This window comes from Ictidomys tridecemlineatus, chromosome 12 (assembly GCF_052094955.1).
Source record: "Ictidomys tridecemlineatus isolate mIctTri1 chromosome 12, mIctTri1.hap1, whole genome shotgun sequence".
NCBI lineage: Eukaryota > Metazoa > Chordata > Mammalia > Rodentia > Sciuridae > Ictidomys > Ictidomys tridecemlineatus.
This window is the reverse complement of record NC_135488.1, coordinates 73,306,889-73,330,020: the sequence shown is the minus strand read 5'-3', so window position 1 is coordinate 73,330,020 and position 23,132 is coordinate 73,306,889. Positions and strand designations below refer to the sequence as shown.

General features: G+C 36.4%; 1 long non-coding RNA gene and 1 other non-coding gene across 2 annotated transcripts; both read left to right on the top strand.

The window, feature by feature from the left end:
- Positions 1–4,036: 4,036 nt before the first annotated feature.
- On the top strand, positions 4,037–4,108 carry Trnaa-agc (transfer RNA alanine (anticodon AGC)). Its single transcript has one exon. It is a non-coding gene; the product is annotated as a tRNA-Ala (tRNA).
- A 7,553-nt stretch (positions 4,109–11,661) lies between these two features.
- On the top strand, positions 11,662–20,266 carry LOC110597826 (uncharacterized). The gene is made up of 5 exons (XR_013429380.1): positions 11,662–11,706; positions 12,742–12,898; positions 13,431–17,823; positions 18,781–18,869; positions 20,173–20,266. It is a non-coding gene; the product is annotated as an uncharacterized LOC110597826 (long non-coding RNA).
- The last annotated feature ends 2,866 nt before the right edge of the window (positions 20,267–23,132 follow it).

Below are 23,132 nucleotides of genomic sequence, written 5' to 3'. Positions count from 1 at the left end.
TGGGGTTTTCTGACCCACTTTGGTTGTCATGGAACACAGCTGATTAATCTGGTAGTGATCCTGAGTATTCACTGTCTGGAGCAGGGCTGCCAGGATTCTAGGCTGAAGATACTTGTCCCTGACTATTATCCCATCACTCATCATCGTTGATAAACATTGAAAATATTAATCAGCTTCCATCTGATCACAATCCCCCGTCTAACCACAGCAGAATCTCTGTTGTTTATGTACTGGCTTCTTTCCTCCTTCCTTTGCTTTGCTCATTTAAAGCCTCCCTTCCTGGCCTCCTCCTTCCAAACGGGATCCTGACAAATGGTGAAAGGCGGGGATGCATCCCATGATTCCAGTGGCGCTGATACTGAATCAGCTGCAACAGAGGAGAACAGGGAGACGGCAAAGGGAAAAGCCCAGCCACCCACCCACTCACCACGACGGTTCAACATCGAAGTGTGAGTATACCATCAGTTCCCCTCCCAGACTAAAGACTGTCTCCCTGCAGAGAGAGAAGAAAAGTGAAGAGGGACAGAGAGGGAGAGAGAGAGAGGGAATAGGAGCACCTGGTGACTAGAAATGATACCTAGAGACAGGAAGTGTACTTGAAGACTGTGACAACACAGTACATGAGAAGGCAATGTGGGATATCAAAATTATTGTCATGGCATTTGACTTCTTTAGAAGCAAGTAGTATGCCCACTTGAAATATATGCTTAACCATCTCCAGGCTCCCTCACTTTTTCACAAAACTGACACTGATCATAACAACAGAGAGATGTGGATAAAATAACAAAGCTCAGAAACGTAAGCTCGCTCCAGCAGTGGACCTTTACAGCCAAGTACCCCCAAGACCTTCCTATCCCACAATATGTCACAGGCCTAGAATATTTTCTTAAAAAGAAAAGAAAGTTTTTCCTTTTCCTGTTCTTTGAAGCAGCTGGAAGGTGGTAGGTGTAGAGATGGGGGTGTAGCCAGAGGAGAGAGGAGTTCTTATTTGGTGGTTGTGAGATTTTTTTCTGTTTGGGTCGGACTCCATTGAATACATGTTCTTCATTACTTGTTTTGTCGTTTTCTAGAGAACAAGGTGTTCCGTGCCCTTTTGGGAAATGGGATTTGGCTAGAATTGTGAGCGAGAAAGCATAATTTTAGAAGGAAAAGTCATGTATTTAGTCCTTAGATTGATGGCACATAGTCTCAGACTCCTACTTTTGTATCCAATCCTCTGCACTAGGCTCTGTGAAGATAACAGGGATACAGAGGTGAGCAAATGGACCCTGGCCAGGGTCACAAAGCATACAGCCTAGTGATACAGATATTCTTCAACTAACCAAATGTCTATGTGATTGATTACCAATGTGACAATTGCTAGCACCTTGCTGTGGGGGTCTATAAAAGAGCATCGTGACCTGGGGGTGGAAGTGAGGAGAGCCTCACTGAAGATGTACAGAGAGCAAGAGAAGGAGGGCCAAGGGTGGTCAGGGGCAGAGCAGGAAGCAGTCCATTTGTTATGGTTTGAATATGGAATGCCTGCAAAGTGACATGTTGAAGGCAGGGTCCCAAACCCCAAAAGGTTCAGAGGTGGGGCTTTTAGGTACTGATTGGATCATAAGAGGGCTAAACTCATCACTAGCTGAATGGATTATTGGGAAGTGGGATCTAGCTGGAGGACTGCTGGGACTATTGAGGGTACGCCCTGGAAAAGTTTTCTTATCTCCAGACTTCCTATCTTCCTCCTCCTCCTCCTCCTCCACCTCCTCCTCCTCCTCCTCTACCTCCTCCTCCTCCTTCTTCCTCTCTCTCTCTCTCTCTCTCTCTCTCTCTCTCTCTCTCTCTGGTTTTGTCTCACCTCAGTCCCAGAGTGATGGAGTTGGCTGACCACACACTGAATCCTCTGAAACAGTGAGTCAAAATAAATCTCTCTTCCTCTAACTTGCTCCTGTCAGATACTTTTGTCACAGAAATGAACAGCTCACTAATGAGTCATTCCTCCTTGGACATCCGGAAGCTCTCTACTAAGGGTGAAGGACCAAAGAAATAGTGCCCACCCTGCCATCCTTCGTCCATCTTCTCCTGGCGGAGATGTAGGCAATAGATTATTTAAAATGGTGACAAGAGCTCTGAAGGACATAAACAAGGGGCTGAGTGGAAGAATAACAGAGTGTCGACACCAGAGTGCTTGGAGAGGATCCTCAGAGGAGATGACATTGAGACTGAGGCATAGATGATGGGAAAGAGCTTTATTCCCAAGGAATACCAAGGAGGCCTCAGTGAGAAAAGGCTATAGCATAAGACTACACTTGTTCCATGGCTTGGAAGAGTGAGTAAGAAAGAGAATGAACAGTAATATTGAGGTTAGAAGTGGAGCAGAGTATTTGGGGTCACCTATGCAAAGGAGGAAGGGTTGCCTTGTGTAAGGCAAGATGAGAAAGCTCTACATGTAGTGACTGTTTTCTGGGTCTTATCATTTTCCATATATTCTCCAGATGATAAATCATATTTGAAAGTACAGACACAGTCTCCATGTCGTTGGGCAATTCGCAGGTACTTTTGAGGTAGGGGCAATATTTTTGAAAGGCTTGCGCATTTTAAAGAAGGTAACCATATTAGCATTGAAGAGTGATACTGGACAGATAATAGCAATTGTAATCTTTTACTGGGACTTGCCAAAGGTCACAATGAGCAGGACGGAATCCACAAGAATTACCTCATTGGATTGACCCTTTGATTGTGTAACTTTCCAAGTGGAACACATTTTAAAATAAATGTGGAAAGGAATTACACATTCATATTTCTGCTCAAAAAATTGACCCTTAATTTTATTAACCTTAAACACTAAAGTGAGGTGGAGAGGCAAGGAATGTTTTACTAGTTAGATCTTGGGAAAATCCACATTTCTGGGCTTCTGTTTTAGTCATCTATCCAAAGAAAAATTTGGCTTAGATTTACCCAACACAAGGTCACTGGTTTAGTGTGACAAATAAATAATTTTTAGAATACTGTCTCTTATGCAATATTTGGCAATAATCATCCACATAGATAGATAGATAGATAGATAGATAGATAGATAGATAGATATAGTGTCCTGTACTTTTATTTTATAAATCTGGCAACTCCAGTTTGACAAGATCAAATGGTCAGGAAAGCATGACAATTGATGAAGAAATTTTCAAGTCACTGGTGAAATGAATAAAAACAAAGAGAGGAGATGAATTTAATTTAATTATCTGCATTACTAAATTTGTTCATTTCAAAGGATTGTCCTCCCACTAAGATGTTGTTCTTTCCTCTTTTAGGCAATTAAAACATTTAGTTTCATGAAATGATGATGATAATAGCTTTTGTTGTTGTTGTTACTTGTTGATTTTTAAAATTTTTCTTGGCAAAATAAAATGATAGCAGCCTAACACATGTATGATTTTAATTTGTTTTTACTGAGGTATAATTTATACACCGTGAAATGAACAGAACTTAAGTTTTACAGCTCAAAAGGTTTCTTGAGAAGCATCACACCAATTTCCAACACATAGAATGTTCTCTTTGCCCCTTCTTTGTCAATTCTCTCCCACTCCCTCAAAGACAGCCACTGTTCTTTTTGTTGTTCTTTTTTAATCAATTAATTTATTTATTTTAGTTAAGGATATATGGCAGCAGAATGCATTTGGATTCATTGTACACAATTATAGCACAACTCTTCATTTCTCTAGTTGTACATGATGTAGCGTCGCACCATATGTGCAGTCATACATGTACCTAGGGTAATTAAAAATGCATTCACCAGAGCTCTGTTCTAGACCATCATGTCAGTAAAATGTTATAATACTCTCTTCTCTGGCTTATTTCATTCAACAAAGTGTTCTGAGATTCATTGAGGCTGTGACAAGTTTTATAGTTTTTATTTTATTTTTATTGCTAAATAGTTTTTCTCTGTATAGAATACCACATTTTGTTCATGTATTCCTCAGTTACTGGATATTTGCATTGCTTTTTCCAGTTTGGGGCTGTTATAAAATAAAGGTGCTATGAAAACTTTTATATAGGGCTGAGGATGTAGCTCAGTTGGTAGAGAGCTTGCCTAGCATGCAACAGGCCCTGGGTTCAATCCCCAGCATCACTAAATAAATAAATAAATAGATAGATATATACATAGATAGATAGTTTCTATAAGTCTTTGCATGGCCGTGTTTTCCACAGAATTGGAATTGCTGGGTCATATGGCATGTGCATGTTTAACTTGACCTAAAACTGTCTAACATTTCCAAAGCATTGTACCATTTTATATACTCCACGGCAGTGTGTGAAGTTCCTGTTTCTCCACATCCTTGCCAACAATTGATATTGTCAACATTTTCAATTTTAATCATTTCAGTGGGTGGGAGATGTCATTTTGTTATATGTTAAACTTATATTTCTCTAATGATTAATGATGCTGCCATTTCTCATGTGTTTATTGGCTGGGATATGTCTTCTTTCATGAAATGTCTGTTCAAATATTTATCTTCTGCTACTGGTTTAGCTGAATTTCAGAAATTTGTATGACTTTTTTTCTTTGATAATCATTCATGTCAAAATATTTTGTTTTTGTTTGTTTGTTTCATTTGATTTAAGGGCTATTTAAAATTGTGTTGCTTAATTTCCAAGTATTTCAAATACTTTTGTTATTGGTGAACAATTTGATTCTGTTTTGGCGAGAGAGTATGTTTTGTATAATTTTAACCTTTTGGCATTTTTTGAAACTTATTTTAACCCTCAGTAGGTGAACTAGTGAGTAATCTATGTCCACTTGAAGATTTGGGTATTTTGCTGTTATTATGTGGAATGTTCTTTAAATGTCAGTTAGGTTACTGTAGTTGATAGATTTGTACAAATGTTGTATGTTCTTAGTGATTTTTGTCTACTTGTTCTCTAAATCTCTGCACATATGTTCCTTTACTAGTGCATACAAATAATCTTTGTGCTTTAGTTTGAGTAGCACTGCTTTTTCTTTCTTTTTTTAAAATTTATATATGACAGCAGAATGCATTATAATTCTTATTACACAATAGAGCACAATTTTTCATATCTCTGGTTGTATACAAACTATGTTCACACCAATTCATGTCTTTGGATAATAATGATCATCACATTCCACATCATTAGTAACCCCATGCCCCCTCCCTTCCCCTCCAACCCCCCTACCCTATCTAGAGTTCATCTATTCCTTCCATGTTGACTAACTTCTATTCTATTGCAATAAATTCAAAGTCGTTGATATTTAATGTTGCAGTATATAATCTGATCTTAAACATGCAATATAGAAATAGAAACATGCAAATTTTCTATTTCTAGTAATGCAGTTTTCATCAACATAAGTTCCATTTGGTAGTTTTCTTACATTTTCCATTCTTTTGTTATTATATTTGTGTTTTACTGTGACTCCTTTAGAATGTTAGTTATAGCTGTTTTAATGCCCTTGAGTCCTAGTTTTGTCTACTCAGTAATCTTTTAATTGACCACATTTTTTTTCTCTAAAAATAGATCTGATTCCCCTCTCTTTTCACATCTAGTAATTTTTCTTAGCATGGAATGTTGAGTTTGCCAGTATTGGGAATCAAGATTTTGTTTACTTCCTTTAAAGAGTATTTAGCTTTATTCTGCAAGCGGTTTAATTTTCTGTAGATCATTTTGATCACATAAAGGCTTATTTTAATTCTTTCTTAGAATAGGTCTTGACTTTACCTCCTATTTCCAATATGTAGCTTTTCTAAGTCTCAAGAATTGGCCAAGGTGTTCAATAAGCTGATCAGTTCTTCACTCTGGCATGATCAGAAATCCTACCACTGAGTACTCTGACTGTCCAACCCACCTGCCCCAGAAGCCGCAATCCACCAGCTTAGTGCAGTTTCTCCATGTGCACATGCAGCTTAGTATTGAGCCAAAGATTTAAAAGAACCTCTATGTCTATTTCCAGTGCTCCTTTTCTGCGCAGCTCCTTCCTCTCTGGAGTCCTGCCCAGCAAATTTCCTGCTGCCTCCAATTATGATATCTGCTTCCATAGCTGAGTACTCTGCTTGGGATCTCTCTCCTTGTACCTTGATTTGGAAAGTGCTTCCAGGCAGAAAGCTGGAATAATTATAGGGTTCACCTCATTTGTTTCCCTTTTCTCAGGGATCAAAGTACTGTGCTGCTTATTGTCCAAAGTCTGAAAACATTTGCTTCAATTATTTTGTTCAGTTTTATAACTTTTTATGTAAAGGAGATGGGCCTGGGTCCAGTGACTCTGCTGTTGACAGAAACAGGAGTTCACATTCCTTCTGATATCTTTGAGGGGAGTAAGTATTTTTAAAGTCTGGAAACAAATAATAATCCCTTATCATATTACCAGATCTAAAACCTTATGGGAGTCTAATCTTTGACAAACATCCGGGACATCTTCCATGCACCTGTCGTTATTGGGGACAGGGAATCAAAGATGAATAACCCAGGACCCTGCGTTCAAGAAGCATGCAGTCTGGTGAAATTGGAGCTATTAATAGGAAATGAGATATCCTATATAATTAGAAATGTTGCTTGAAAAATATATTTTATAGTAGGGTTACTTTTTGGACAGAGTATCAGGGATACACGGTTTTATACCCACATAGATTGCTCAAGACAAAACCTTCTTTAGAAGACCACAAATGTATGGTTTCATATTTGTCTTCTCCCATGTGATATAATTTGATGAGAAGCACCCAAATTACTTTCCTTTTTCTCACTTGAAAGACAAGTAGGAAAGCATTTTTGCTTTAGTGTAAAGCAGAATATTAATTAGAACAAAGACAACCTCAATTTTCAATTTTTGACTTCAGAAATCCTGTATACTTTTATTGTCCCACATTAAGTCACTTCCAGGGATCACAGATCTCTAGGCATCTTTGAGCATGGCAAACCTGGGAATGAGACAGGCTATTTTTCTTATAACAACTTGATTGAAGAACAATTTTTATGTCATAATATTTACCCTTTTAATTTATATAATTCAGTGGGTCTGTCTCCCGCCTTCCACCCTGTATTTTCACAGAATGTGTAACCATCATTATTATCTAATGTCCAAATGTTCATGACCTCAAAAATCCTATAATCCTATACCATTAGAAATCACTCCTTACTTCTCTCTCCTACCAGTCCCTGGAAACTACTAATCTTTCTGCATCTATGGATTGTTACTATCTGGGTATTTCTTATGAAAGAAATCATACTGTATGTGGTCTTTTATGATAGTCATCTTTCATTCATCATATTTTTTAATATTTATCCATGATGTGGCATATATCAATTCTTCATTCCTTTGTATTGCTGATACAAATTCATGGATATACCATGAGTTTATTGATTCAGTACTTGGTAGAAATTTGGATTTTTTTCACTTTATAAATTAGTTTGCCACGATCATATGCAAGTTTTTGTGTGGATGTATATTTTCTTTCTTCTTTTTTCTTTCTTTGTTTTTTGGGTTTTTTTTTGTTGTTTGTTTGTTTGTTTGTTTGTTTTTGGTACCCAGGGATGCTTAACCACTGAGATACATCCCTCTCATCCCCTTAGGTTTCTGTGTTTTATCTTGAGCCTAGGTCTCACTAAGTCCTTAGGGCCTTGCTAATATGATGATATTGGTCTCAAACTTGTTATCTTCAAGCCTTGGACTACAGAGTCACTGGGATTATAGGCATGCACCACTGCACCTGACTAGGATGTGTATTTTCATTTATCTTGGATATATATCTAGGAGTGGAATTTCTGAGTCATATAATAACTCTATATTTGTTATTCTGAGGAATTTTCAAACTGTTTTCCAAAGTAGCCACACCATTCTGCAATCCCACCAGCAATATACGAGAATTCCAATTTCTCCATATCATTAACAATTGTACTGATTATCAATTTGATTTTAATCATTTCATGAATGCAATATACTATCTCATTTTGATTTGCATTTCTTTCAAAACTAGTAACTAATATTTTTGATTTTATATGTTTCTGAGCATTTGTATGTGTATGTATCTGAAATATTCTTTCAAGTCTTTTGCCCATTTTTATGTTACCTATTGTTGTGTCCAAATTATTTACTAGATATGCTGGATACACGTTCTTAATCAGAGAGACAATTTGCAAATATTTCCTTTCATTTGGTGGGTTTTCTTTCTGATACCGTGCTTTCATGCACAAAAGTTTTTAATATGGATTAAATTTAGTTTGCTTTGTCTTTTGTCACTTGTGATTTTGATGTTATAACTGAGAAACCTAGTCTTACTCAAGATCATGAAAATATACTCCTATGTTTTCTTCTTAGAGAGTCATTGAATTTCTCCATTAATTTTCTGATTTATATTTTACTTATTTCAACTGACTAATGTACTGTTTTCTTCTACTTGTTTGTACTTTGTGTCTTTGGATCTACTGTGTCCCTTATAGGCAGCATATAGTTGGTTATGTTTTTTAATAATCTGTTCTACCACCTCTGCTTTTTTATTGCAATGTTTAATACATTTACATTTAATGTAAGTACTAAAAAAGTCTACTTTCTTGATATTTGTTTTTGTATTTCATTTCTTTTGTTAGTTTATTCTTGTATTACTGCTTTCTATATACTAAATAAATATCCTTGTAGTAAACTATTTTAATTTTTTATATGTCAACTCTTTGAAATATATTTTCTTAGTGGATGCCTTGAGAATTATACTTATCATTCTAGTTTTAAAAAACTAATATAGATTAATATTAATAACATAAAATTTTTCTTTTACAAATATCTCGTTTCTTCTTATGCTATTATTATCTTATAAATAACATTCTTATATCTTATAACAGTGTTATTTTAATCACTCTATTAAGCATTTTTAACTCACAGAGGAGAAGAAAATAGTTATAAGAAAAATGCTCATTCTTCATGTTTCTATGTAGTTACATTTACTAGAGATTTTCTAATTTTCATTTTTATTTTAACTATCTAGTGTTCATTCAATCCAACTTAAAGGCTCCTTTTGGTGTATCGTCTTGTGGTTTTGGGGGTCCCATAGTTTCTGATGAGATGTCAACCTTAATACTTGATGAGTTGTTTTAATCTCACTGCTTTCAAAATTCAATTTGTCTTTGAATTTTGCCAGTTTAAATATGACATATCCAAATGAGTTTCTTCTATTGTAGTTTATTCAGTTTCTTGTATATATAGTTTAGTAGCATTTAAAATCATTTGGGGAAGTTTTTGAGTGAAGTTCATATCTTCTTTCTCTTCTTTTCTACTTCCCTTCTGGTATATATATATATACATTCAGGGATGTCATGAATATCTTCAAGGCTCTGTTTATTTTTCTTCGTGTGTTTATTTTCTTCCTCAGAGTATATATTCTTTTTATTTTGGGGGGGATGGGGGCAGGTACCAGAGATTTAACTTAGGGGAACTCAACCACTGAGCCACATCCCCAGCTCTATTTTGTATTTTATTTAGAGACAGGGTCTCACTGAGTTATTTAGTATCTCCCTAAATTTCTGAGGCTAGCTTTGAACTTGTGATCCTCCTACATCTGTCTCCCAAGCCACTGGGATTACAGGAGTGTACCACCATGCCAAACCAGAGTATATATTCTAAATTAACCTATCTTTGAGTTATCTGATTCTCTTTCAGCAAAATCAAATGTACTATTGAACAACTTTAGTAAACTTTTTATTTCATTGGTAATACTTTTCAACTTGAGAATTACTGTTTGGTTCTTTTCCAATTTTTATCTCTTTATTGACTTTCCTATTTTATGAGAGAGTATTCTTGTGCATTCATTTAATTTCTTTCATGTGGTTTTCTTTAATTTCTTGAAAAAATGTAACAGTCAATTTAATCTCTTTATTTTATAATTCTAACATCAGGAATAATTCCTATTGACTATTTTGTCCCCATTGTATGAGCCATATCTTCATATTTATTTTTATGTGTTATATTTTTATAGTTTAAAACTATACATTTATTTTATTTTAATAAAATAAATTTTAATTTTTTAATATTTATTTTTTAGTTTTCAGAGGACACAACATCTTCATTTTTTTTTTTTTAATTTGTATGTGGTGCTGAGGATTGAACCCAGAGCCCTGCACATGCCAGGTGAGCGCGCTACTGCTTGAGCCACATCCCCACCCCTAAAACTAGACATTTTAAATAATAAAATGTGTTATATCCATCAATCTGACACCAATTTTCAGTTGGCATTTTTTGTTGAGGTTTTTTATTATTTTGTTTCTGTTTTACTCTTTTGTAACTTTCTTGAACTAATTTTCAAAAGTTTATATTCTAGGATATCTGAAGTCACTGAAGTTAGTTGGCTTAGTGATCAGCTAATTATTGGGTGTAGGTTTTCTTAAATTCCCAAGACCAATTATTATTCTAGCCTCTGTAGAATATATTTATTGGGTTCACTTTCAACATGTAAATAGATTACAACTCTCTTTTAGCCTTTCTTTCTTTATGTGCAAATCTCCAACTAGAGTCAGAAGTGAGAGATAAAGTCATTCTCCAGTTTTTCCTGAATGGGTACCCATACGTATCCTTGCTCATGTCTGTGGTCCTAGGAATAATATTGGAGTTTTTCAAAAACCCCAACAGATATCCATCCAGTTTTCTTAAATTTTCTATTAGATTTTATGACTTGTCTTTTTGTTTACTTTGACTGATATCTTTACCTCATGTGACGGCAGTGTTAAAGTATTGTCAATTATTGTTTTCAACAAACACCTCGGGAAAAGAGCATTTGCCATCAAATAGGATTGAATCAGATCAATTAAAAATAGTCCCTGTGAATTAAGCTTTGCCAGAATTGCCAGAAAGTTGAATAATGAGCATTCTCTGAAGTTGTAGATGTTTTTTCAATACTCCAAATGTATTCTGCCTCCTCAAGTGGTTGTTGCCTTACTGGTAGTCACTGCTGCCACAGTTGAAAGACTGCTGAGTTTCAAGGCTATCACAGAGCTGGGAAGAAGAGGTTGTTGGAATCAGTTAAAAGAGTGCAAAGTTGCTATTCTTACTGAGATTCAGCTGTTTCTCTTGAGTTCATGCTCCCAGGATTGTTGCAAACCTTTAGTTATTGTCCAAAAATGTTGATTTTTGCCAATCTTTGTCCAGATCCTCATAGTTTTTCTGAAAGTGTACATTCCGTCATTCTGGAAATGCTTGCCAAGATTAAAAAAAAAATTATATAAGTGTAACATGAATCTTCATTTGCTCATTCAAATTTTATAAAGATTATAACTTTTATTTTTAGTTCTCATTAAATGCTCAAATTCATGGCGATCAAAGTATAGTCTAATCCAATATACATAAAAATTTTTTAATGTTTTTGTTTAAAAACATAATGTCAAGGTGGGAAAAGCAAGTGTCTGGTCTTCCATCTTTTCTTATATATATGTATGATGACAGTTATTGAAACTCCCACAGGCATATGAAGTCCTGATACTTCCAGTCTGCAGGGGTCTTCAAACCCAGACATGATTGTTCTCAGCCAGATATACTCTGTACTCAAGAACTCCTTGGCTGTTCTTAAGTTATGATGGGACATAAGATCTCTATGAGACATATCTTCTAAGACAAGACAAAAAAAATTTCTTCTGTGAGATATTCCCCACCTTTCATGGGACTCCACTTAATACAATATTATTCTCCCTGAATCCATTAGGTGGAAAGAATTTGCCATTCTCTGAATTCCACAGAATGGAAAGGTAAGAACGAACACACTGTTCTGGTTTCTTTTTGTCTTTTTCTCTTACCCTCAACCTGTTCTGACTGGGATGAGTTCGTTGTAATGTGGAAGCCATGCTCTAATTCCATTTGTGTCCTTCCAAATCCATTGTATACACCCTGAATCCTTTAAAGGAAATAGATAGGGATTTTAAAACTGAAATCACAGGAAACAATTTCCTTTTTCCTTAAGATAGGTTCAGGATTGTCTATCTGGTGCTTAAACTGTAAGAGTAACCAACTTAGAAAGTATATCTGAGAAAAAAAGTGGTTAATATTTCCAAAAATATTCTATCACACTAAGAGGGAGATCTTCATGTCTGAAATTACGCAATCCTTTTTTTTTTTGTTTTCACTTAAAGGGATGTGTTTAAACTACAACCAATGTAATTTAAGTTAAGATGTGTTGAAGAAGATTTCTGATGCTACAGATAACTCAGAAATATTCCTCAATATGTTGAGACACAATTTTTGCTGGATGGAAAGGTGACCTCTTCACCCTTTGTATCTCTGTGGTAGTCCACTATGCTTCACATCCTTGTGTTATAGAACACTGAAGGAATAACGAAGCAGATTTGGATACCCAAATGCACTTTCACCTCAAAGAACCAGATTTATCATCTAGACAAGTGAACTGAAAAAGACATATCCTTTAAATTATGTATGCAAAATCTCTCTCTTTCCTAACATTATCATTACAGGTCACTTCAGTCTTCACTTTTATCATTAACTGTCAAGTGGGAGTGATTTGACTTACCTTTCCAATCAACCTCCAATCTCCAATTCTGTTAACAAATTAACTACGTCTGTATTCATGGACATAAAACCTAGGGTTTTTGCTCTTTTAAGTGAGCTTAGAGGCTACTTCACATGGAACAAAATATCCTTATTATAATATAATACTCATTCCCAATTTACTTCTATATTTTTGCTTTTGTACTTTTAATTTTTCATGTAGTCCATAAAACATACTTGAATGGATACTAATTATTGATTGTATTTTTGTGTGTGTGCAGGTCCATACAACCTGAAACAAAGGAGACCTGTGTTATTTGTATTCATATCGCAGCCAAGGTTTTCCCCAGATTGATGTGGACCATACAGCTGGTGACACCTGAGCAGTGTTGTGATTTGTATTCACCATCTCCAGTGTTCTAGGGGCTGGAGTTCTCAGTAAGGATCTGGCCCTCCTCCTTTCCCTTTCACCAAATATTTTAGACATTTCTCCTTAAAAGGAGTGTATATATGGTGACGGTGTTTGAAAGTTGACTAAGTTTTCAGACTTTTTTCCATGACCTCTGTGATTTGATGGAAGAATTTCCTGGCTTTTGAACTCCCTGTCCTGCTGTATTATTCTTCTAAAAATTACCATCTCTGTACCTCCTTGACAAAGTCTCCTTACTTCCCCAAACATTTCTTAGAATCTCTCATCTATGTCTGTGAAAAAACGTAGAAGTCTATTGGAAAGGACACTGAATTTTTTTCTCATATCAATCACAACACCATTGTAGTTTGGATTTTCATTGTCCTCCAAATACTGATGTATTGAAGGCTTTGTCCCCTGATCATGGCATTGCATCATTGGGAAGTGGTGGAAGCTTTAGGAGGTAGAACTTAGTGGAAGAATTTTAGGTCATTAGGGGTGTGCCTTTGAAAGGGATAATAAAACCCCAGCCCCTTCTCTTCTTCTCTCTTTGCTTTCCAGACACCATGAGGAAAACAGGCTTCCTCTGTCATGTGCTCCTGTTATGAGGTTTTGTGCCACCACAGACTCTATCCAATCAAATGAGCTCAGGTAAAACCTCTGCAACCGTGAGCCAAAATACACCTTTCTTCCTTATAAGTTGAATATTTCGGACATTTTTTTTTCTCTCTGGGATGGAAAGCTGACTAACACAGCTATGTATAATCATATTGGTCTCTGAATCCTATAGTGTTGCATTCAGGAGGGGATTTAAAGCCCATGGACTTAATCTTGTATCTCTAGGCATGTCAGTTATCAAGAGCAAAACATAATCAAGTGACTTGTTCAAGATCACAAAACCAGAGATTAATGAAGCCAGAACTAGAATTAGATTTTCTTAATTTCCAATTTGGCATTCCTGCATAGACAAAATTCTGCCAGGTCTAAGTTATTAGATGGTTAAATATCTCCCAAGTTGGACCCTGCCAATTATCTAACTTCGCCCCGCTTCTTCATCATTTCGTCTATAGTGGCTACAAGAACATAAATATTCAAATATTCACTTTCTCAAATTCCTTTGCATTCAGAGATCACTGGCTATGTGACACCATTTTGACTGGAAAACATGAATGGGAGTCTGTCACTGAAAGGAGTGACTTTTGGCAGAGATTGATATTCTTATAAAAAGTACAGAAAGGCTTGGTGTTCCCTCTTCCTTTCTTCCACTGCTTTCTATCCTGAATACTGATGTAACACTTAGTATATTAGCATCCCTTTTATAACTACAAGGAAACAAACAAAGGAGGTGAGGAGCTACTAGCCCTTACCTCATTGAATATTTGAACTCATATCAACAACCACATAATACAAATATCCTATTTTATGAGTAGGAAAAAACTCTGAATTTCTTTTTTTTAAAGAGAGAGAGAGAGAGAGAGAGAGAGAGAGAGAGAGAGAGAGAGAGAGAGAGAGAGAGTTAGTTTTAATATTTCTTTTTTAGTTTTCGGCGGACACAACACCTTTGTTTGTATGGGGTGCTGAGGATCAAACCTGGGCCGCACACATGCCAGGCAAGTGTGCTACCACTTGAGCCACATCCCCAGCCCAAATTTCTTAAGCTATATGATATATGATGCCAGGTTTTATGTGAGTCTGCAACCAACATCTTTCCAGCAAATACGTTAAGTCCAGCTTGAAAGACAAATGAAGTAACATAAAGGTATCTTTCTTTGTGTGTTTTTTACTTAAAATATTATGTTAATTTTTAGAAAACATGAATTATGTATCAATTGCATACTTGAGCCACAAACATTGTTTTTATTTTTACCACTGCTTATTTTGTCCCCCATTATATTACAAAAGATGTAAAGATGGGCTGAGGCTGTAGCTCAATGGCAGAGTGCTTGCCTAGCATGTGTGAGGCAATGGGTTCAATCCTTTGCACCACATAAAAATAAATAAAGGCATTCTGTCCATCTACAATTAAAAAAAAAATTTAAAGGTATAAAGGTATTTCTCTAAATGTTATGTATAAAATAGTTGCTTGAAACTCATAATGCATTATTTTTTTGAAAATTCTACATAAGCCATAATATTGAAGTTTCTGAATTCCACAAAATGTACTTCTGATATTTAAATCATAATGCCATAAAATATAATTACCCGTTTTTTTTTTTCAGGAGAATATGTTAAGAGTTAGAACTTAAGTTAGCACCCACACATTTTTGCAAATATCTGGGCAATTTATTATCCCCCTCCATCTACCGTTCCTCCTATTGAGCATTGGAAGGTCCAACTGGCTGGACATAACATAACCTGGGGAAATCTATTGCAGGTTAGACATGGGGAAGGGAAGAACATTGCACTGAAATTTGGCATAGGTGACCTCTAATGTTTTCAGTCCAGGTCATTCTCTTGCCAAACAGTGTTAATCTAAAAGCAAGAATATTGCCCTGAAGGATATTTCTACATTTGGCATATACAAAAAAATAGAGTCATGGGTAAGGGGAGGATGCCTTTGTTCATTTTTTCCTGTAGGCAGTTTCTCATGGTCGAGCACTGAGGGGAAGTGAGAGGTAGAGACAGAAGGATGCATGCAGGGGGCAGTGTAGTCCAGGATCAGGGGGACAGATGGGAGGCTTCACATGGTGGGATCAGGATTGTTCCTGTGACCATGAGATTTGAGGGAGCCTCCCTGGTGGAGGTAGGGTGGGGTTTTGTGTGTAAGGTGTAACTGGAAGTTGCTAAGTCCTTTCACATCAGTTGGAAATAGATGCCTGGTTCCTCCTGGACAATTCAACATTGCATTCCCAATATTCTGTAACCAAAGAAACTGGGGCTTCAATAATTCTATCACATTTTTATTGATTTAAAGAAAATCATCTTGAAGAAAAATTTTAATTGCATGTTTCCTGACACTTTGACAAAACTGCAAATTTTGTCTACACTTTGGGAATGCAGTTTGCCCCATATGTGCCCATCACTTAGGTTTTTGATGGAGGCTACTGCCTCTCAACCGCCTCTTACCTGTCTCTCAGCTAGCTATTCTTTAAGGTAAGCACTTGACTTCCCATTGACGGTCTTGTCAAAAAACTAATGCGGCCCTCAAATATGACTTTATGCATAAGAAAAGTAAATAAAGATTTGGACAGAAAATAGGAGGAAGTGAAAGATATAAGTGAATTTCAAGATTTTCCTCTCTGGACTCAGATGTGTCCTCCCAACTGTGACTATTATAAGGTATATCCTTATGAAAATCTAACTCCCAAGGGAAATTTAAAGGCAATTAAAATAACATTAGTGTTTTTTATAACTTCACAATGTTTTTATGCCTGTGATAAAACCTCACTAATTATTGAAAAGTTATTTGTACTAAGACTTTAGAACAGAGAGATTATCTGTGCAATTTAGAATCCTAAGTCTTCAGCAGGAAGCTAAGTCAAGAGATCCAGAATTCCCCTGCCAGCATCTCCAGTCGCATTAGCAAACCTCAAGCAGGATCCTTCACTAGGAAATATTAACTTATTGTAGTTTAAAAATAAATAAATACCTTGAGCAAATGTGCAGTGACACCAAAAATTAGTTTCCACAAACTGACTAAATATAGTATCTGTTGGGAAAAGGCAGATGAATTCAAGTGGAAATAAAAATACAGAGTTCTAAAATGAAGAGTATACATTTCTTTAAATGGATGAACAATTCTAGTGTGATCTGAATGCAATCAATATTCAAGTCTCATTGTATGAGAAGAAGAAAGACTCAGGTTTTCTGGGCAATTTCTCTAATATAGTTCAGTATCAACTGGTAGTGGGGGGATATGGAACAATCCACAGTGTTCTTAGCACCTGCTAGACGTCTGAACCTCAGAATAGATTCCTCAACTCCTCTTTTGAGCCAACATATGATATACTAGCCAGATGAGATTTTTAAAGGCAAGTTATAGAAAATGCATAGGGGAAAGTTACTGAGGTTTCCAAATGTAATAAGAGAAGTTTGAGAGATGGAAAGATTCTTAGAGGTTACTGAAGTACAACAACACTGTCATTGTAAGGATAAAGAAATTGAGATCCAGAAAGATCAAGGGACTTGCTCAACATCATCCATACAATGAGTGACATAACTCAGGGTAAAAAGAGGTCTCAGCTTTGGGCTAAATACTCTCTCAGCATAGGTAATATATATGTTGTACGGCAGAGGTATATTGACAGTCATAATAGCAAACAAGCCTTCTACTTTTGCTTTGAATATAGTGAATCTTTTGGGAATGGTGATCTCAGGCAAAACTGGATTGCATGAGAACAATATTCAAGTTATTTGGAAGTTCTTTAATACTAGGGGCTAAAAACAGATGATGCCAATTTGAGAATAAGCATTAGCCCCAGAGACAAGATAACGTGAGTAGCTAATCACGAGGATCTCATGAGAACTAGACCCCATCAAAGCCTATGGCAGAAAAAAATTATTTTTCATAGTAACACCTGTTCTCTGACTAAGGTATATAACTGCCCCTGCCAAGCATCTAGGATCATTGTCCAAGATGGCATACCTATCATAACTTAGTAATAAAAGAAAACAGTAACTTAGTAATAAAAGAAAACAGGGAGAAAGTAAATGAACATAATTATAGAGTTTACCAAAGTTCTGTTTAAATCCATTAAGTGAAAAAAAAAAACAAGCAGCATTGAAATCTACCTGAAGAATCAGAAGATTGTTACTGCATTGCTGTGTTTTACAGAATGTAAACAGTACAAAAGACTGTAGGGACAGTTTATGATTGAGTGTAGTCACTGATGTTCATCAAAAGAAGTTCTCAACAATACTTTCTCCTCTTTTGTGAGCTTCTGAGAAGAATTGCAGCATGCAGGCAGCTGCCCATGGGTGAAGAAAGGAGGAATTTGCAGAGATGGAGTTCCAGGTAATGACATACTTATGATGGACAACATGCTTTTGTTAACCTGAAACCAACACATTGAAAATCAAAATGTGTTTCCATTCATTATGTCTTTATTTTGCAAATTGCAACAAAGGTGTCATCTTTTTATAAATACATATTCAACACACACACACACACACACACACACACACACACACACACACACGCCAACAACTGCAACAAAGAAAATGGCCAGAACCATAAAGAAAGACAGCATACTCAGCATGTGGCAATGTTGGAAAGAAAGGGTCAGGCTACAAAGGGATATAAGAGCAAATAGTTAGAAAAACAACTTTTGGATAAGTAGGGCCTCAGGGATTGCAGAAGCTCCTTGACTCTTTGCTTTTTCTGTTATCTATGTTGTACCCTGTCATGAAGGAGAAAAAATGAATTGAGAGATATAAATCATCTTTGTGCTTATGGTGAAGGTATTGTTTATATGGCTAATATTTAGACTGACCTTTGCTGGATTGTGGAGTTTGTCTATCTGGAGATTCTCAAGTCTCAAACCAGAAAGCATGCTGCTGAGAACCGACTGACCTAGAGGAGGATGAAATATTATCTTCCCCACTGTATGCAATTTTGCTTGGTTGGCCTTTGGCCACAGAAGCCATGGATATAAAGGTCCCAGGAGGAGTGGCAGAAGTTTTATTACATTTGTCTACCACTTGGCAGGATTTTCCTAGGGGTACCCACTAGCATCTTACCCCTTTTATGGAATAGGTGGCAAAATATGGTAAAAACATGGATTCTAGAGCCCAACTTCTTGAGTTCACATCCTTTTGACATCTTAGTTTCCTCATCTATAAAATGAATTTTATGAGAGTAACAATTTTTTAATGTTGCTGTGAAGATTAATCATGTGCCAGTTCTTTACCACAAGGTAAATTCTGGCCTGGTTGATGGCTGCTGTCAATTCCTTGCTGCTTTCTTTCACAGCTTTTTGTCTGCTTAACTCAAAGATGTTCTGACCCAGATTGAAGAATCCCAAGTCTTGGCTCAAAGTGATTAAGATCAAAAGTGTTAAGGTAAGATAGACCTGTACTAGAATTCCAGTTTTGCCACTTATTAACTCTGTGGTCTCAATTAAATATCTCTAAGTTTTATTATGGGTAAATTAAAGATTTGCCTTTTAGGAGTATTGGAAAGTGCTTAGCAAGGTAACCTCATAGAGTAAATTCTCAGCAAAAGTAACTGAAACTATTTTTAATATATCCTATAATTTTTGCATTACAGGTATATCTAGTTATCTAGTTGAAGAAACATATTTTATGAGACCCCTGTCTCTCTATTCCTTTAGTACCCCCATTCTCCATTGGTCAAGAGGTAACTAACACATTCCACGATTCAGCCTCAGGGAAGAGATGTGACAGTAGAAAGGAAAAAAGAAAAACAGTGTTTTTCTGTCTTTGAATTTCAATAGCCAAGACTCTTGAGGACACAGAAATCACTCAGTGTAGACTATCAATGGAGGAATATCCTTAGTGATAAAAGAAATCCCCATACCCTAGAGCAGCCTACCTGCTATGGATTGGGTTGAGGAAATGATAGAAGCATAGATGTTGCTCTGTTCCCAAAACTATGAAGCTCAGTGCTCTACACTTTGGATCAAGCCCCCCAAATTATTAAAATCCCTCGAATTACACCATCTGAAAATATTAGGAATTTGTTTTTATATGCAGAGTAGGCTCAGGCAAGACAAAAATCACCAAATGGAAATACCTCATATCTAGAATAGTCAGGCCAAGGTTGTCCCTTCAATAACTTGACATACTAGGGAGGATTAGCACTCTAAAATAGTAGAAAAAGCCATCAGAGCTGAAGGGATTTGCAGATAGAAGCAAGGGGTGCCTAAGCTGCAATGTGGGTAGAAGGACCACGCAAGATCACAAAGGATAAAGGGTTTCACAGTGTGTGCCATCATCACAAACTGGATACCTGCCCCCATTCCCTCCTACCCACAATGAAGCTGTGCCAGTAGATATGGCTCTGAAACAGTCATGAAAAAATAGGAGCATCTCAAAATGGATGATATTACACTACTGTCATCTTGATAAAATAGCAATTAAGTTGAACTATAGAAGAATAAACAAATTTATGTCTTTTGCATGCCTAACTTTGTAAAAGGACCAGGGTTATTATTTGGTATGCAGATGAGGAAACTGAAACTCAGAGAAATTAAAATAAATTGCCTTATTCATTATTTCAGTCAGCCTTGTTGCTGCTGTGACTAAAAGATTCCACAAGAGCAATTGTAGAGGAGGAAAAGTTTATTTGGAGACTCATAGCTTTAGAGGTCTCAGTTCACAGAAGGCTGGTTTCATTCCTCAGGGCTCACCACGGTGGAAGAGTGTGGCAGAGGGAAGCAGCTCATATGATGATCAATAATCAGAGAGAGAAAGATTCCAATTGCCAGACACAAAACAAATACTCCGAAGGTACACAATGCCCACCTCCTCAGCCCCATCTACCCTCCTTCAGCCACCACTCAGTTAATCCCATCAGGGGATTAATTTACTGATTGAGTTAAGGCTGTCATAAGTCAATCATTTCTTCTCTGATGCATTTCTCAAATGTGAGCTTTTGGGAGACACCTGACATCCAAACCATAAGTCATACTATTCTCTAATTAGGTGTCTTTCTAATTGGAAGGAAATATCAATCTCTCTTTATATATCCCTGTTTATAGAAATAGTCCTAATTGTGGGACATCATGGCATGACAAACTTCCAAACTATTTTTAACAGAGCCTTTTTTCAAACAAAATTATTATGTGGAATCCCAATAACAAGGAAAGGTAAACACAGAGCTTCCTTTGGTTGGAAAAGGAATGAATATTTCCTGATTTCCTTTAAACATCACTGTGGAGCAATAGAATGCTGAAGAACAAGTTAAAACTGGGTGAGGAGATATGTCACCTTACTGAAAGCATGCAAAGTGGCAGTACCTTAGCTCTGATTTTCACCAGTTGGCCATAGAATTGTTATTGGTATTGGAACTGATTTTTCTCATAAAAGATACCAGTCTGCTTTGAGATGCAAACAATTCCTTTACCTTTTTATTTTTTTTATTTTTTTTATTTTTTTTTTTTGGTAGTATGGGATTTACTTTCTTTTTTTTTTATTTAATTTTTTATTTTTTTATTGGTTGTTCACAACATTACAAAGCTCTTGACATATCATATTTCATACATTAGATTGAAGTGAGTTATGAACTCCCAATTTTACCCCAAATGCAGATTGCAGAATCACGTCGGTTACACATCCACAATTTTACATAATGCCCAATTAGTAATTGTTGTATTCTGCTACCTTTCCTATCCCCTACTATCCCCCCTCCCCTCCCCTCCCATCTTCTCTCTCTACCCCATCTACTGTAATTCATTTCTCTCCTTGTTTATTTTCCCATTCCCCTCACAACTTCTTATATGTAATTTTGTATAGCAATGAGGGTCTCCCTTCATTAGCATGCAATTTCCCTTTACTCTTCCTTTCCCTCCCATCTCATGACTCTGTTTAATGTTAGTCTCTTCTTCCTGCTCTTCCTCCTTGCTCTGTTCATAGTTGCTCTCATTATATCAAAGAAGACATTTGGTATTTGTTTTTTAGGGATTGACTAGCTTCACTAAGCATAATCTGCTCTAGTGCCATCCATCGAAATAAAAATCTTTCATGATAAACAAAAGTTAAAAGAATTTGCAGCCAGAAAACCAGCATTGCAAAGCATTTTGAGCAAAACACTACACGAGGAAGAAATGAAAAACAATAACCAAAACCTTTACCTTTTTATTATTATTAACAGTTATTAGTTGTATAAATTAATAGTATTAATTATATTGTACATTGATCATATCTATCCACCCCTATTCTTCTCCTCCTCCTCCTCTTTCTCTTGCTCCTCCTTCTTCTTCTTCTCCTCCTCCTCCTCCTTCTCCTTCTGCTCCCTCTCTTTATCTTCCTCCTCCTCCTCCTCCTCCTCCTCCTCCTCCTCCTCCTCCTCCTCCTCCTCCTCCTTCTCCTCCTCCTCTTCCTCCTCCTCCTTCTCCTCCTCCTCCTTCTCCTCCTCCTCTTCCTCCTTCTCCTCCTCCTCCTCCTCCTCCTCCTCCTTCTCCTCCTCCTCCTCCTCCTTCTCCTCCTCCTCCTCCTCCTCCTCCTCCTCGTTCCTTTTCCCTTCTCCTTCTCCTATTCCTCCTTCTTTCCACATAGGAGAAAGAACACATGAATCTTGTCTTTTTGGTGTCTGGATTCTTTCATTTAACACAGTATCCTCCAGTTTCATTCATTTTGCTGAAAAAGACAGAATTTATTTTTGCTTTATGGATGAATAATATTCCATTATGTATATATATTATATATATATGTATGTGTATATATATATATATATAATATTTGCTTTAGCCATTTGTCTTTTAATGGGCATCTAAGCTAATTTCATGCGTTACCTATTTGAACAGGCATACAGGTATCTCTTCTCTATGCGAACTTCTTTTCCTTTGGATGTACAACCAGGAGTGAAATAAATAGATCATATGGTAGTTCTACTTTTAGTTTTCTGAGGAAACTCCTACTAGTTTCCTACTAGTTTCTATAGTGGCTATACTGATTTACATTCCCACCAAAAGCATATAGGGTGTCTTCTTCTCCACATTCTTACTATCATTTGTTATATTTTGTCTTTCTTGGTCATAGCCTTTCTAAGGGGGATGAGATGATAGCTCATAGTAGTTTTGATTTGCATTTTCATGATGATTAAAGGTACTGAACATTTTTTTTCACATATTTATTGATCATTTATATTTCTTCTCTTGAGAATTGTCTATTTAGATTAGTTGCCCAATTTGTAATTAGTTATTTGTTTTATTGTTGTGGAGGTTTTTTTGAGTTCTTTAAATATTCTGGATATTAACTGGGTTAGATGAATACCTGGCAAATATTTTCTCTCATCCTGCAGGTCGTCTCTTGACTCTGTTGATTTTTTTTTTCTTTGCTGTGCAGAAGCTTGTTAGTTTAATGTAAACCTATTTGTTGATTTTTGCTTGTATTTCTTTTGCTTTTACAGTCCTATTGAGAAAAATCATAACCAATACCAATAACTTTCAGTGTTTTCCCTGTGTTTCCCTAGCAGTTTTGGAGATTCGGGTCTTTGATCCATTTTGAGTTGGTATATGTACAGGGTGAGGGACAAGGGTCAAAATTTACTATTCTGCTGTGAGTATCTAGTTTTCCCACACCAGTTGTCGTCAGCAGTATTTGCTGTCCTCTCTCCAATGTGTGTGTTTTAGTACGTTTGCT